This window comes from Neofelis nebulosa, chromosome 16 (assembly GCF_028018385.1).
Source record: "Neofelis nebulosa isolate mNeoNeb1 chromosome 16, mNeoNeb1.pri, whole genome shotgun sequence".
NCBI lineage: Eukaryota > Metazoa > Chordata > Mammalia > Carnivora > Felidae > Neofelis > Neofelis nebulosa.
Genome location: NC_080797.1, coordinates 9,469,262 through 9,483,230, shown reverse-complemented (window position 1 = coordinate 9,483,230; position 13,969 = coordinate 9,469,262). Strand labels below are relative to the sequence as shown.

The 13,969-nt window shown below is 45.7% G+C and overlaps 1 long non-coding RNA gene across 1 annotated transcript; it reads left to right on the top strand.

Moving 5' to 3' along the window:
• The first annotated feature begins 5,779 nt into the window (after positions 1 to 5,779).
• On the top strand, positions 5,780 to 12,306 carry LOC131497077 (uncharacterized). Its single transcript, XR_009254757.1, has 3 exons — positions 5,780 to 6,279; positions 6,673 to 6,851; positions 11,972 to 12,306. It is a non-coding gene; the product is annotated as an uncharacterized LOC131497077 (long non-coding RNA).
• The last annotated feature ends 1,663 nt before the right edge of the window (positions 12,307 to 13,969 follow it).

Sequence of the window (13,969 nt, the reverse complement as noted above, 5' to 3'; positions counted from 1 at the left end):
GTTTTCAATCAGTACCTGTTATGGCTTGTCTTCAAGCAGGTAGTATAAATTAGGACATACGATTTTTAAAAATTATCTGGTTGATTTTGTAAAATAACAAAAAGTGATATTAACTCTTTTTTAGTCTTTTTTTCTTCCTTAGAAGTGTATTTGGGAGAGAGAGAGAGCAGGAAAGAGGGGCAGAGGGAGAGAGAGAGAATCTCAAACAGGCTCCACACTCAAGGCCCAACACGGGGCTTGATTCCATGACCCTGGGATCCTGACGTGAGCTGAAGTGAGAAGTTGGAATCTCCGGGCGCCTGGGTGGTTCAGTTGAGTGTCTGACTTCGGCTCAGGTCATGATCTCACGGTTCGTGAGTTTGAGCCCCGCATCAGGCTCTGTGCTGACAGCTCAGAGCCTGGAGCCTGCTTCAAATTCTGTGTCTCCCTCTCTCTCTGCCCCTTCCCGTCTCAAACTGTCTCTCTCTCCCTCTCTCTCTCAAAAATAAATAAACATTAAAAAAAATTAAGGGGCACCTGGGTGGCTCAGTCAGCTAAGCGTCTGACTCTCGGTTTCAGCTCAGGTCATGATCTCACGATTTCATGGGTTTGAGCCCTGCATTGGGCTCTATGCCAACAGTGCGGAGCCTGCTTGGGACTCTCTCTCTCGCCCTCTCTCTCTGCCACTCCCTCGCTCATGCTGTCTCTGTCTCAAAATAAATAAACTTAAAAAAAATTTTTTTAATTAAAAAAAAAAAGTTGGAAGCTTAACTGAGCCACCCAAGCGCCCCCTAGCTCTTTTTAAATAAATACATCTAGTGATATAAACAAACATCCAGTAAAAAAATGAAAAATCCACTCACCTCACATTTAATGAGAATATTTTTCCATTCATTTTTTCGTTCAATGAATGTTTATTGTCTATTGTGTCTATTGTCTATTGCAGTGAAAATGCAGCAATGAACAAAACTGAGTTCTAGCCCCCATGTATATTAAAGAGGAGACAAACAGGTAAGAACATCATATTTTAGATAATGAGAAGTAGTAGAGTGGAAAGCAGAATAAGGGATATGGAGTGGTCAGAGAAGGTTTCAGAGACAGGATGATACTTGAGCAAAGGTTTGGAAGAAATGAGGGCTTGCCTGATGATATCTGGGGGAAGAGTGTTCCAGGCAAAGAACATCATATGCAAAGGTCCCAAGGTAGAAGAAAGCTTAACAGCAAGATGGCCTGTGTAGCAGGAACTTAGCAAGAAGAGTAGAATGAAATTAACTCAGGGGTAATGGAAACATTATTTATTGGTTTGTAAGGACACGGTAAGAATATACATTGTAGGGTCCTTCTAGACTTCTGTATCAATACAAAACACACACACACACACACACACACACACACACACATATACACACACGTCCTCATATATAGATTTACTTCAATCTTGTTACGATGATTCACAGTAGGCATACCATTTTTTCCTTAAAATAATTATATTGCCCTCCTATACAATATATAGGTATATAATAGTATATACACTCAATGTAGGAAACTTGAGAAATACAGAAAAAACCTCCATTAACCCTGCAATTCAGATATACTCAATTTAGCATATTTCCTGTTTTAATTGTTATTTAAATAAAAACTTAATCTTATTTATTCACTCATTCATTCATTCATTCAGGGAGCAGGGGAGGAGCAGGGAGAGAGAGGGAGAGAGAGATTCTTAAACAGGCTCCACTCCCAGTGCAAAGCCTGATGCGGGGTTGGATCTCACAACCGTGAGATCCTGACCTGAGCCAAAATCAAAAGTCGGACTCTTAACCAACCAAGCCACCCAGCCACCCTCAAAATAAAATCTTAAAAAAAAAAAAAGGTAACATATATAGAGTATAACGTGAAAGTCCTTTTTCAGTGCCTCTTCCCAGAACTTGTTCTGTCCACACTTACCTTTCTTTGTGCTACTTGATAAAAGTTTGGTGCATTTATCACCAGATTATTTTCAACGCACCTGACAAGGGTTAAAATGGTAACTTTTGTGTATCTTTTACCACAATAAAAAAACTATGCCAATATAAACTCCCACCAGTACTGCATAGAAGTACCTAGTCCTGGGGCGCCTGGGTGGCTCAGTTGGTTAAGCATCTGACTCTCGATTTCGTCTCAGGTCATCATCTGGCAGTTCGTGGGTTCCAACCCCGCATTGGGCTGCACACTGTCAGTGCAGAGTGCTTGGGATTCTCTCCCTCCCTCTCTCTTTGCCCCTCTCTCTGTCCCTCAAAAAGAAATGAAAATAAACACTTAAAACAATATGTACATGATGAATCATTTAAAGTTTGGATGATTTGAAGGGGAAAAATGACACTTTATTGTCTTAACGTGCATGTCCCTGATTAAACTTGTGAGACCACAGTAGTCCCCCCTTATCTGAGGTTTTGCGTTCCCTCGGTTTCAGTTACCCATGGTCCCAGTCTGGAAGCAGATGATCCTCCTTCTGATGTGTAGACAGAAGATAAAATATTAATTTGTAGGACCTCTTTATATATTCTGAAAAGTGGTGATTTATCTCTTAAAATTGTGGTAAAGAGGGTGTTTCAGACTATTATTTCACCTCTTGCTTATGGTGTCTTTTGTAAAAACAGAAGTTTTGAACTTGAAAAAGAATCTGGCCATCTTTTTCTTTATGACTTCTGGGCCAAAAAAAAAAGAGTGACTGTGTAAGGGTTTTGATGATTATTTATAACACACATTTTTTTAAAAAGGGGATCACATAATGCTTCTCACCATTCTGGGACACGAGTGTTTCAAGGAGAGGAAACTGCCACCCTCGTGATTTCCAGATCATAATAGCATTTTGTCCCCAGAGATGAACAAACCAGAGACACATTCTTTGGAGCCATTGAGTATCTACCGATTAATGTAACGCCTATTTAACCTCCAGCGTCAATAGTGACTTTCACATATGCTTTTTATATTACATAACTATACTTTGCCAAGTATACTCAACACTATTATAATTGTTTCCTATCCCTCATGTGATAGCCCCATACTTCTTTAGAAGTGAAAATAGATACGTTTCAAAATAGCAAAACTTTGTTCCCCTGTCCTTATCATCGATGTTTGGGTTTGAGTTTTCACTTCTTTTTTTTCAAAATGGAAACAGCTTGATTCATATTTGTTATCTTATTAAGGGAACAACATAACACATTCCATTATTAAAAACTTTAGAAAACCGGGGCGCCTGGGTGGCTCAGTCGGTTAAGCAGCCGACTTGGGCTCAGGTCATGATCTCACAGTCCGTGAGTTCGAGCCCCACGTCGGGCTCTGTGCTGACAGCTCGGAGCCTGGAGCCTGTTTTGGATTCTGTGTCTCCCTCTCTCTGACCCTCCCCTGTTCATGCTCTGTCTCTCCCTGTCTCAAAAACAAATAAAATGTTTTAAAAAAAAATTAAAAAAAAAACTTTAGAAAACCTAGAATGGCAAAAAGAAGAAAGTAAAATAATTTGAGTTACCTGAATTCCCACCAACTAGAAGTAACTATTGATAACATAGATTTTTTTTAAGTTTTATGTATTTAAGTAATCTCTATACCTAACATGGGGCTTGAACTCATGACCCAAAGATCAAGAGTCACATGCTCCACTGACTAAGCCAGGCAGGTGCACTTATTCTATTTTATTCTATTTTATTTTATTTTATTTTATTTTATTTTATTTTTATCTATTATTTTTTTTTTTTAGTAATGAACATTTTATTTTTTTTATCTTTAGTTTTTTAATGTTTATTTATTTTTGAGAGAGTGGGAGAGGGGGAGAGAGAGAGGGAGACGCAGAATCTGAAGCAGGCTCCAGGCTCTGAACTGCCAGCACAGAGCCCGACGCGGGGCTCGGACCTACAAACCGTGAGATCATGACCTGAGCCGAAGTAGGACGCTTAACTGACTGAGCCATCCAGACTCCGGTAGTAATGAACATTTTAATGCATATATACTTTTTTTTTTTTCAACGTTTTTTTTATTTATTTTTGGGACAGAGAGAGACAGAGCATGAACGGGGGAGGGGCAGAGAGAGAGGGAGACACAGAATCGGAAACAGGCTCCAGGCTCCGAGCCATCAGCCCAGAGCCCGACGCGGGGCTCGAACTCACGGACCGCGAGATCGTGACCTGGCTGAAGTCGGACGCTTAACCGACTGCGCCACCCAGGCGCCCCTTAATGCATATATACTTTAAATGCAGGTCACGATCTCGCGGTCCGTGAGTTCGAGCCCCGCGTCGGGCTCTGGGCTGATGGCTCGGAGCCTGGAGCCTGTTTCCGATTCTGTGTCTCCCTCTCTCTCTGCCCCTCCCCCGTTCATGCTCTGTCTCTCTCTGTCCCAAAAATAAATAAAAAAAACGTTGAAAAAAAAAAATAAAATAAATGCAATTCCACTTCTAGGAATCTAATGATATTCTCCCCAATGTAGACAAAGAAGCATGAACATAGACATGTTATGTTAATAGCAATTAATAATAGCAATATTAATAATATTGCTGTGTTAATAATAGCAATACACTAAAAACAACCAAAATGTGAATAGAAGTGAGTAAATGTGTTCCTACTTGTCTGAACAAGGGGATATTTATACTTTAATGATTTCGTGTACACATAATATAATTCCAGAAAGATGCATAAGAAATTGCTAACATTGGTTGGTTCCCGGAAGAGATTAGGAAGGGATACATCCTTTCACTATGTAAAATCTTTTGAACTGCTTAAATTTTCACCATGGGCAGGTATTATCTAGTCAAATAAATACATAATGAAAAATTCATGTTTATTTGATGAGCAAGATTTAATACCTTTTTTTCCTTCTGTGAACTCTCTGTTTATATCCACAATTTTTGTATTTTTATTTTGAGAGAGAGAGAGAGAGAGAGCACATGCATGAGCACGGGAGAGGGGCAGAGGGAGAGAGAGAGAGAATCTCAAGCAAGCTCCATGCTCAGCACAGAGCCGACTCAGGGCTCGATTCCATGACCCTGGGATCATGACCTGAGCCGAAATCATGAGTTGGTCCCTCAAGCAACTGAGCCACCCAGATGCCCCTTCGTGTCCTCAATTTTTAAAAATTTTTGTTCAACTGTCTCAAAGGTTTGTAAGAGCTCATTATATGTTATATGTTTACTCTTTGGGGGCAGCCGGGTGGCTCAGTGGTTGATCGTCCAGCTTCGGCTCAGGTCATGATCTCACCGTTTGTGGGTTCGAGCCCCGAGTCAGGCTCTGTGCGGATAGCTTAGAGCCTGGAGCCTGCTTTGGATTCTGTGTCTCCCTTTGTCTTTCTGCCCTTCCCTACTCACGCTGTGTCTCTCAAACATAAATAAACGTTTAAAAAAAAAAAAAGGAGCTTGAAGAAAGGCAAGCTTAGCAGGCCCAGGCATCCATCTGCCTGCTGTAAGGATGGATATGAACTTCCTGCTGGAAGAAGAGGGTGGGGGGTAAGTTCTGGGACCTGCTGGAACAGCAGGCAGACTACAGAGGTCCACCCTGAAGACTCCTTCAATATGTGGCCCAGGCCTCCCCAACACTGGCCTTCAGGAAGGGAGGCAATGCTCCCAAGTTTCAGAACTGCTTTCCTCACTGAGAGCTGAAAATACTGACCGTTGGATTCAGCTAAGGGAATGTTCCAATACCTGTGGGAGGAAAGGACCGTTAGGGCTTATCCGAGGAAGGCCCTACTTCCAAGGGAGAATGCCATCTCTCACCGTGCCCAGCAGACCAAGGTTACCGCCTACCTCTTTGCAGAACAGCTGGCAGCCTCCAACGCCTCCTGCGCGTTCCTTGACTTCCTGTGAAACAGCCCCTCAGCCCCTCCCACGCCTGTGAAAGTGGGTTTTCTGAGCATCAGGCCTGAACAGAATTTCCTTTAGAAGCTGAGGTGGCCTGCTCTCTTTTTGCAGCCGATACTTTCATTCAGAAGCTCCGATGGCCTTTTAGGTAAACCTACTCCTCCCCCTCCTCCCCTGCACTTTTCCTGGAAACGGCTTGCCAAGGTTTACTGGAACAATATGGCTCCGGCCCCCACACCAGCCATGACCTTGAGAAGGGAGAAGACACTGAGCCACCCGAGGGCGTGACTAGAGGAGCTCGGAAGAACAGAGACCTCCAGAGACAAGAAGACAGAAGCTGAAGAGGCACGAGCAGGGGGCTGGAAGGTTCCGCAGAGTGTGCGCAGTGGCAAGTCTGGGCCTCGGCCTTTCTGGAGCTGCTGACACATCGGCTGTCTACTCTCTTCTGCAAGAACACAGATCGGGGCTGCTCTGGCTTCCGGTAATGTGCTGATGATTTCCTCTAAGTGGCTGCTCCCTGCAGACTGACTTCACCCACCTAAAATGATTCATTTGCTCCCCTTTCAACTCTGTCCCCCCCCCCAACACACACACACACACACACACACACACACTTATAGGCCAGAGCAGCACGGCATGGCTCCAAGCTCTGTCTGCTGCCTCAGGCGAGCAGGGCCTGAAACAGGTCTTCTAACAGAAATTTTTAATGAAATTAAGGGTCGTCCCTAAAGACATACCACAAAATATGACATCTGCACAGGCTCTCTGGGGTGACTCCAAACCCCAGAATGTAAGGGGAGAAGGTAGAGACACAAACTTTCCGTGGAGCATGGTTTGCTATGCCCAGAAACAAATATCCTCCCTTCTATTCCAGAAAGGTGCGGCCAAACAGCTCTGTGTGCATCGGGGCCCCGAGCATCGCCTGAGGAAAACAAGCGTTTTCTTCTAAGACGTCCTCTAAAGCCTCCTATTTACGGAAATGTAACTGGTCTCTCTTCCCATGTGCGAAGTGCTAAGGCTGCACAGATATGCGCAGTCACTGGGTGCCAACAGGTCAGTAAACGGACACTTGTCACTCGGGACGATGAATCCAATGCTAGGTCGGGGTCAAAACCAGCTGCCAGCTCCTCCCCCCAAAGAGGATCAGGTGGGAAAGAAAGATTTCTTGGGGGTGATGGGGAGGGATGAGCTAATTGCCCCCCCCCTCCCCCGTTGCCTTGGAACAGACAGCACCTGCCTCCACCTCCCCAATGACTCAGCTCTGGGCTCCAGGTGTGCCTGGAGTCCAATTAGGGCGGCCCAGACCTCAAGGTTTGGGAGATGCTGCTGAAAACAGGTGTGGACTGATTGACAGCTGCCCACTCACCCCCCCCCCCCCAACATCCGGGGAATGACATTTTAGGGGTGAGTCCTGAGGCTGCTTCTCTTTGGAGAGCAAAGTGTTGAAACACGTCCTGAAGGTCATCTTGTGGGGCGAGGAGTGGCTTGGCTGTATTCTCATGGCGCCTCCTTCCCGGGCTTATCAACTCCCCATGCAGGAGATTCCCAGGGGAGGTAGCAGGGGGTGTCTCCTCTGCTTTCCCACACTTCTGGTCACCAAACGAGCAGGGTTTTCTTTCCGCACCAAGCAATTCGGTGACACCAGCTGGGTGTTCTACAGTTCAACTCAAATCTGAAACTATCTGACTGGACTTAGCAGCAGATCCCACAGGCTAAGGGCATCAATGCTTTCTTTAAAAAAAAAAAAAAAAAAAATTTTAATTTTTTAATGTTTATTTCTGAGAGAGAGAGAGAGAGAGAGAGAGCATGAGCAGGGGAGGGGAAGAGAGAGGGGGAGACACAGAATCAGAAGAAGGCTCCAGGCTCTGAGTTGTCAGCACAGAGTTCAATGCAGGACTTGAACTCACAGACTGTGAGATCACGACCTGAGCCAAAGTCGAACAGGGAACACACTGAGCCACCCAGGTGCCCCAGGGCATCACTGCTTTCAACAGAAAAACTATAACCTGTTTCTTGTCAGAATAAGAATTTTATTTTATTTATTTTCATTTTTTAAATTGTTTATTACTTCCAAATTTTTCTTAAGTAGGCTCCACACCCAACATGGAGCTCAAACTCATGACCCCAAGTTCAAAAATCCCATGCTCTACTGACTGAGCCAGGCAGGTACCCTAGAATAAGAATTTTAGACTAATAAACATGTTAAAAGATATAAGGAAGATATTGGAACTATAACACAAGTTACTTAAGAATAAAATCTTAGGGGCACGTGGGTGGCTCAGTTGGTTGGGCATCCGACTTTGGCTCAGGTCATGATCTCACAGTCCGTGGGTTTGAACCCCACTTTGGGCTCTGTGCTGACAGCTTGGGAGCCTACTTAGGATTCTGTGTCTTCCTCTTTCTCTGCCCCTCCCCTGCTTGCACTTTGTCTTTCTCTCTCAAAAATAAACATTAAAAAAAAAAGAAATAAAATGTCACAGTTATGGTTGGGCTTCCAGTTACGGGGCACCTGGGTGGCTCAGTCGGTTGAGCGTCCAACTTTGGCTCAGGTCATGATCTCACAGTCTGTGCATTCGAGGCCCGCGTCAGTCTCCGTGCTGACGGCTCGGAGCCTGGAGCCTGCTTCTGCTTCTGTCTCCCTCTCTCTCTGCCCCTCCTCTGCTCATGCTCTGTCTCTCTCTCTCTGTCAAAAATAAATAAACATTAAGAAAAAAATTTAAAAAAAAATGCTTTCCTCCCCAAACCCCTCTAAAATAATCACAAAAGGATAGGGGAACCTGGGTGGCTAAGTCGGTTAAGTGTCCGACTCTTGGTTTTGGCTCAGGTGGTGATCTTGTGGTTTGTGGGTTCAACCCCCGTGTCCAGCTGTGTGCTAACAGTGCAGAGCCAGCTAGGGATTCTCTGTCTCCCTCTCTCTGCCCATCCCCTGCTCATACTCTCTCTCTTTAAATAAAATGTATAAATAAATAAATAAAATGATCACAAAAGAATAAAATAAGGACAAAGAGGGTGGGAGAGGAAGCCATGCAGAGGCAATGCTTGGACAGTTGATGACCATTCCTAACTCAGTGGAAAAGCTGAGACCTTGGTGCCCTGGGGACCCAAGCACAGAGGAGACCCTGCCTACCAGGGGGAATTAAGCAGACGTCTGCCCTGGAAACTTTGAGAATGGTGACATCACCCTTTAGGGAAGCTCAGTGAAGCCCCATCCATGCACCTGGCTTTCTGGTCCCAGACATTTGAGGAAAGCTCCTACCATGAAAGGCAGAAACTTACAAAAAACAAGTGGAAAAAACCCAGAGAAACAAAGGAAGTTCTGAAGCATGTTTTCCCCATTGCCTAACTCTCTGGACCCCAAGTGGGACTTTCAGGCAATGTTTGACCTGGGTACCCAGGTCTGGACAACTTTTCTCTCCTGAGATAGGCTTTTGTAGCAATCAGGCAGCCCCTGGGGACCCTAGGGCTCTGAGGGAAGGTCTAACACTCAAATCCTAAACTCTTTTTTTTTTTTAATGTTTATTTAATTTTGAGAGGGAGAGGATCAGCAGGGAAGGGGCAGAGAGAGAGAGAGGGAGACAGAGGATCTGAAGCAGGCTCTCACCAACAGCAGAGAGCCATGTGCAGGGCTTGAACCCACCAACCATGAGATCATGACCCGAGCTGAAGTTGGACACTTAACTGACTGAACCACCCAGGTGCCCCTCAAATCCTAAACTCTTTTTCGGAACTTCTTCCCTTGGATCTTTAGTCAACCCGTTATTCCCTTTGCTGTGGTCAGAACATTTGTGTCTTCCCCAAAATTCTTTAAACTGTCAGTGTAAAAAGGGTGTAAGTTTTTTTTATTTTTTATTTTATTTTTTTAAAGTTTATTTATTTACTTTGAGAGAGACAAGACAGCATGAGTGGGGGGAGGGGCAGAGAGAGAGGGAGACAGAGAATCCCAAACAGGCTCTGCAGGGCTAGCCCAGAGCCAAGGCAGGTGAACCCACAAAACCTGAGAGATCATAACCGATTGAGCCACTCAGGGCCCCCAAGGGTGTACGTTTTTTTTAAATTACAAAGTAAATTAAAATTCTAAAGGATATATATAAATTAGACCACAATGAAGCTGACTTTTTTTTTTTTTTTAAAGAAGAGATGGGAACACAGAGGGAAATCAGATGGTCTGGGTTCAATTCTCACCATCACTTGCGACCCGTGCTGTAATCTAGAGCAAGAGAGTTATTTCACCTCTGACTCTGTTTCCCCTTCTCTGAAATGGAAGTTCTATCTCCCAGGGGGAGGTAAGGATTAAGAAAGAAAATGCCCAGGGGCACCTGGCAGGCTCTGTGGGTGGAGTGGGGGACTCTTGACCTGGTGGGAGCGGGGGTCGGGGAGAGGGGAGGTTGTGAGTTCCAGCCCACGTTGGGCGTAGAAATTACTTAAAAATAAAATCTTGGAAAAAAAGAAGAAGAAACAAAATGCTCATTAAGTGCCTGGCTCACGGTCAAGCGTGTGCCCGCGTCCTCCAAGCTCCTTGTGTTGCCATCTCTAGGTTGCATCCTTCTAGGACGCACCCGCTCCCTCGGAGGGAGGCAGAGGCCACAGTCCCTGACACCCTCACTGTCCTGCTTTGTGACTTGGGAAGCGGAGTGGGGCATGAGGAGTGGGCCATCCGCGTCCACGGGGAAGATCTGCCGCGCCCCCACGCTGTCCTGGGGAGACCTAACTCCAGCCGCAGGCCCGCGTCCCAGGGAAGGTGTTTGCGGGGGGTGGGGGTGGGGGCGGGGACTGGAGCTCCCTTAGGGAAAGGGGCGGGGCCGCGTCTGGGCGCGGGGGCGGGGCTGGGGCCCGGTCGGGGAGGGGCGACGGGGTGGGAGCCGCGCGGGGTTGGGGTCTGTCCTTCTGCGTCCCCGGCTCGGTCTTCTGGTCCGCGTCCATCCCTCGGTGTCCGACTGCTGTCCCTTAGGCTCGACCTCGCTCGCAGCCTGGGCCATCGTTTGTCTCAGTCAGGTTATCTGATGCATTTTTGGTGCTTGGTCCAGACCAACCCTGCTTGCGTCTGGTCTTTCCCCTTGTCTGTCGCTGGTTCTAGCCTGTCCTGCTTCTGGATCTCTCGGCCTCAGGGCGTGTCTCTCTTCTGGGTCCTGTCTCTGAGACCCGCGCTTCCTCTCTCTGCCCCATCTTTATTTGGCTCAGACTCGGTCCTTCCTCCCATTCCCCCCTTTCTCAGTTCTGATCTCCCAGATAACATCCCTCTCTCCTGATCTTTTAATTAAAAAAATCAGAAGTCTATTAGCCAATAGCAGGCCTTGTTGACAACGGGCCCAGCTTCAGCCCAAGGTTGGGGAAATTCCCTAGAGGCAAATGCCCAGCCTGGGCCTGGGCTCCCAGATTTGGCACAGGGCCTGGATGTGGCTGTTCTAGGTCCTGTGAGAAAGGTCCCACATGGGGGTCTGGCTGAGCAGTGGCCTCTGGGGCTCAGAGGCGGTGTGGGAAGTGGCAGCTCTTTCCATGAGAGTGAGAATTCTCCCAGGCCAGCAGACTGTACTTACACCGGCAGGACTTTGGTCCCCTTCTCCTCTGTGGCCTCGGTGGCCTTCTAAGGTGGTCCTTGCTGGGGACCAGGGCCACCTGAGCTAGCATTTTTTTCTCCCACTATGGGCCTGCTAAACTCTAGTCGCTGTCTCCTTTGCTCCAGGAAGCTTGTCCAGCCTCCTAAACAGGCTTCTTTCTATTTCTTTACTGTCAGTTCCAGATACAGTGCTGCTCAGGGAGGCTTTGTCTATCTGGCCAGTAAACATGGCCCGGCCCAGGCTCCGGACCAAGTTTTGGGATTGGCATAAGGAAATCAAAAGTTTTAGGCGTAGGCCCTGGCCTGTCCACCTCCCTCCCCCCAAGTCCTACCCTTCCTCCCCTCTAAGGCCAGAATAATTCTCATCTTATAGACTCTGAACCCCTCTCCCCCACCTCTCTTTAGAATTTACACTAATTATGTACAGGCTTTGGCCATAGCTTGCACATATGAGTTGAAATTTTTTTTTTAACTCTACAAGACAGTCCATATTTGTTTGTTTTTTAAGCCAATGGCAAAAAAAAAAAAAAAAATCAAGTAGTGCAAAGGATACACCTTGAAAAGGAAGTTGCCTTCTCACCCTTGATCCTTGTTTTTTTTTTTTTTTTTTCTTAAGTAGGCTCCATGCCCAATGTGGACTCATGACACACGACCCTGAGATCAAGAGTTGGATGGTCTACCAACTGAGACACCCAGGCACCCCACCTCCCCTTTTTTTAAAGTAAGCTTTAGCCCCAACCTGGGCTTGAACTCAGGACCCTGAGATCAAGAGTCACCTGCCCTACCGACTGAGCAAGCCAGATGCCCCCCATCGTTGATCCTTAATTCCTTCCTCCAAAGAATATGTCTGTTACACATTTTTGTGACCTTTCTCTTCCTTTTCTTAAAATCAATTCTGAAAATAAATTCCAAAAAAAGAAACATGCCTTTATAAAAAAGTTACTAAGTGTGAAATGAAACACATAGGTGTGAAGGCTGCTTGGAGGAGATTTTTCCTTACATGGAGACTGAACTGAGCAAAACTTGTTGAAATAGAAGTCCAGGGGCGCCTGGGTGGCGCAGTCGGTTAAGCGTCCGACTTCAGCCAGGTCACGATCTCGCGGTCCGTGAGTTCGAGCCCCGCGTCAGGCTCTGGGCTGATGGCTCGGAGCCTGGAGCCTGTTTCCGATTCTGTGTCTCCCTCTCTCTCTGCCTCTCCCCCGTTCATGCTCTGTCTCTCTCTGTCCCAAAAATAAATAAAAAACATTAAAAAAAAAAAAAAAAAAAAAAGAAATAGAAGTCCAGTGACCTTGGAACTGAAGAAGACTTTCTTCTCTGCTTGATTCATTTCCCACTAAGAACACAGGCATTATTTTCTGCTCAGAGGACTTTTTTTTTTTTTTTAAGATAGAAATCCCATCCAGTTCACTGTTTTTAAGTGTGCAGTTCAATGGTCTTTAATATATTTACACAGTTGTGCAGCTGTCATCACAGTCTAATTTGGGACATCTTCATTTCCCCCAAAAGAAGCCTTATACATTTTAGTTTCTACTTGGCCATGATGAATAACACTGCCGTAAATAGTTGTGTACAAGTGTCTGTGTAGACATACATTTACCTTTCTTTTGAAATGAGTGCAATAGTTAGGTCATATGGTAACTACCTGGTTAATTTTTTTTTCATAGTCTCTACACCCAACATGGGACTCGAATTCATGACCCCGACATCAAGAGTTGCATGCTCTTCCAACTGAGCCAGCCAGGTGCCCTTAGTGTTTAATTTTTTGAGGAACAGCTAGACTGGTTTCCAAAGTGGCTGTTTGATTTTATGATTCATCAGCAATGTATGAGCATCTCAATTTCTCCATAAGCTCACCAACACTTGTCATTATCTGTCTTTTTAATTATAGCCATCCCAGCAGTGTGAAGTGGTATCTCGTTGTTTTTATTTGCATGTTCCTGATGGCTGATGATCTGAGAACTTTTTAAAAACTGCATTTGCAATTAGGGTTTTCTGCCCAATTGTCATTGTCATCTGAAATGCCTCTGAAGGATTTGAGGGTGTCCACTTACTTTTCGGTTTTTCCCCAACAGCACAATGATGTCCTCTGCATTATGATTATGATTAACCATGCAGTCATTCAGAGCTTTCTTGGAGGAAAAAAAGGGGAAAAAAAGCCTTGAGCACAAGCTGTCTGCTAGGTCCTGAGGATACAGTAAAAAAAAAAAGGGGGGGGGGGCAAAACCTTGCCCCTTGTTGAGCTTGGTGCATAAGGGTGTGTCCCTGGATTCAAACCCCTGCTTTGTCACCTCCCAGCTATGTGGCCTTGGACAAGGTGCCTAATCTTGCTCAGCCTCAGTTTCCCAGTCTGTGAAATAAGGTGGCTCTGAGAGTTGCATGTAAAGCACTAGGCACAATGTCTGGCACATTGTGAGGTAGGCATTCGTTATTGTCAAAGGTGAAGCCAGACAAATAAACGTTAACAATAATGGATAGTGAGTTATGATCAGAGAAGCATATAGTGTCATTGGAGCACCTAGTGGGGGCCTCCAACCCAGTTCAGGGTCTAGGAAAGGCTAGGAATGGATGTTTCAGTGGAGAGACAACAGATGAGTAGGAGCTGGCTAGAACAAGGGCA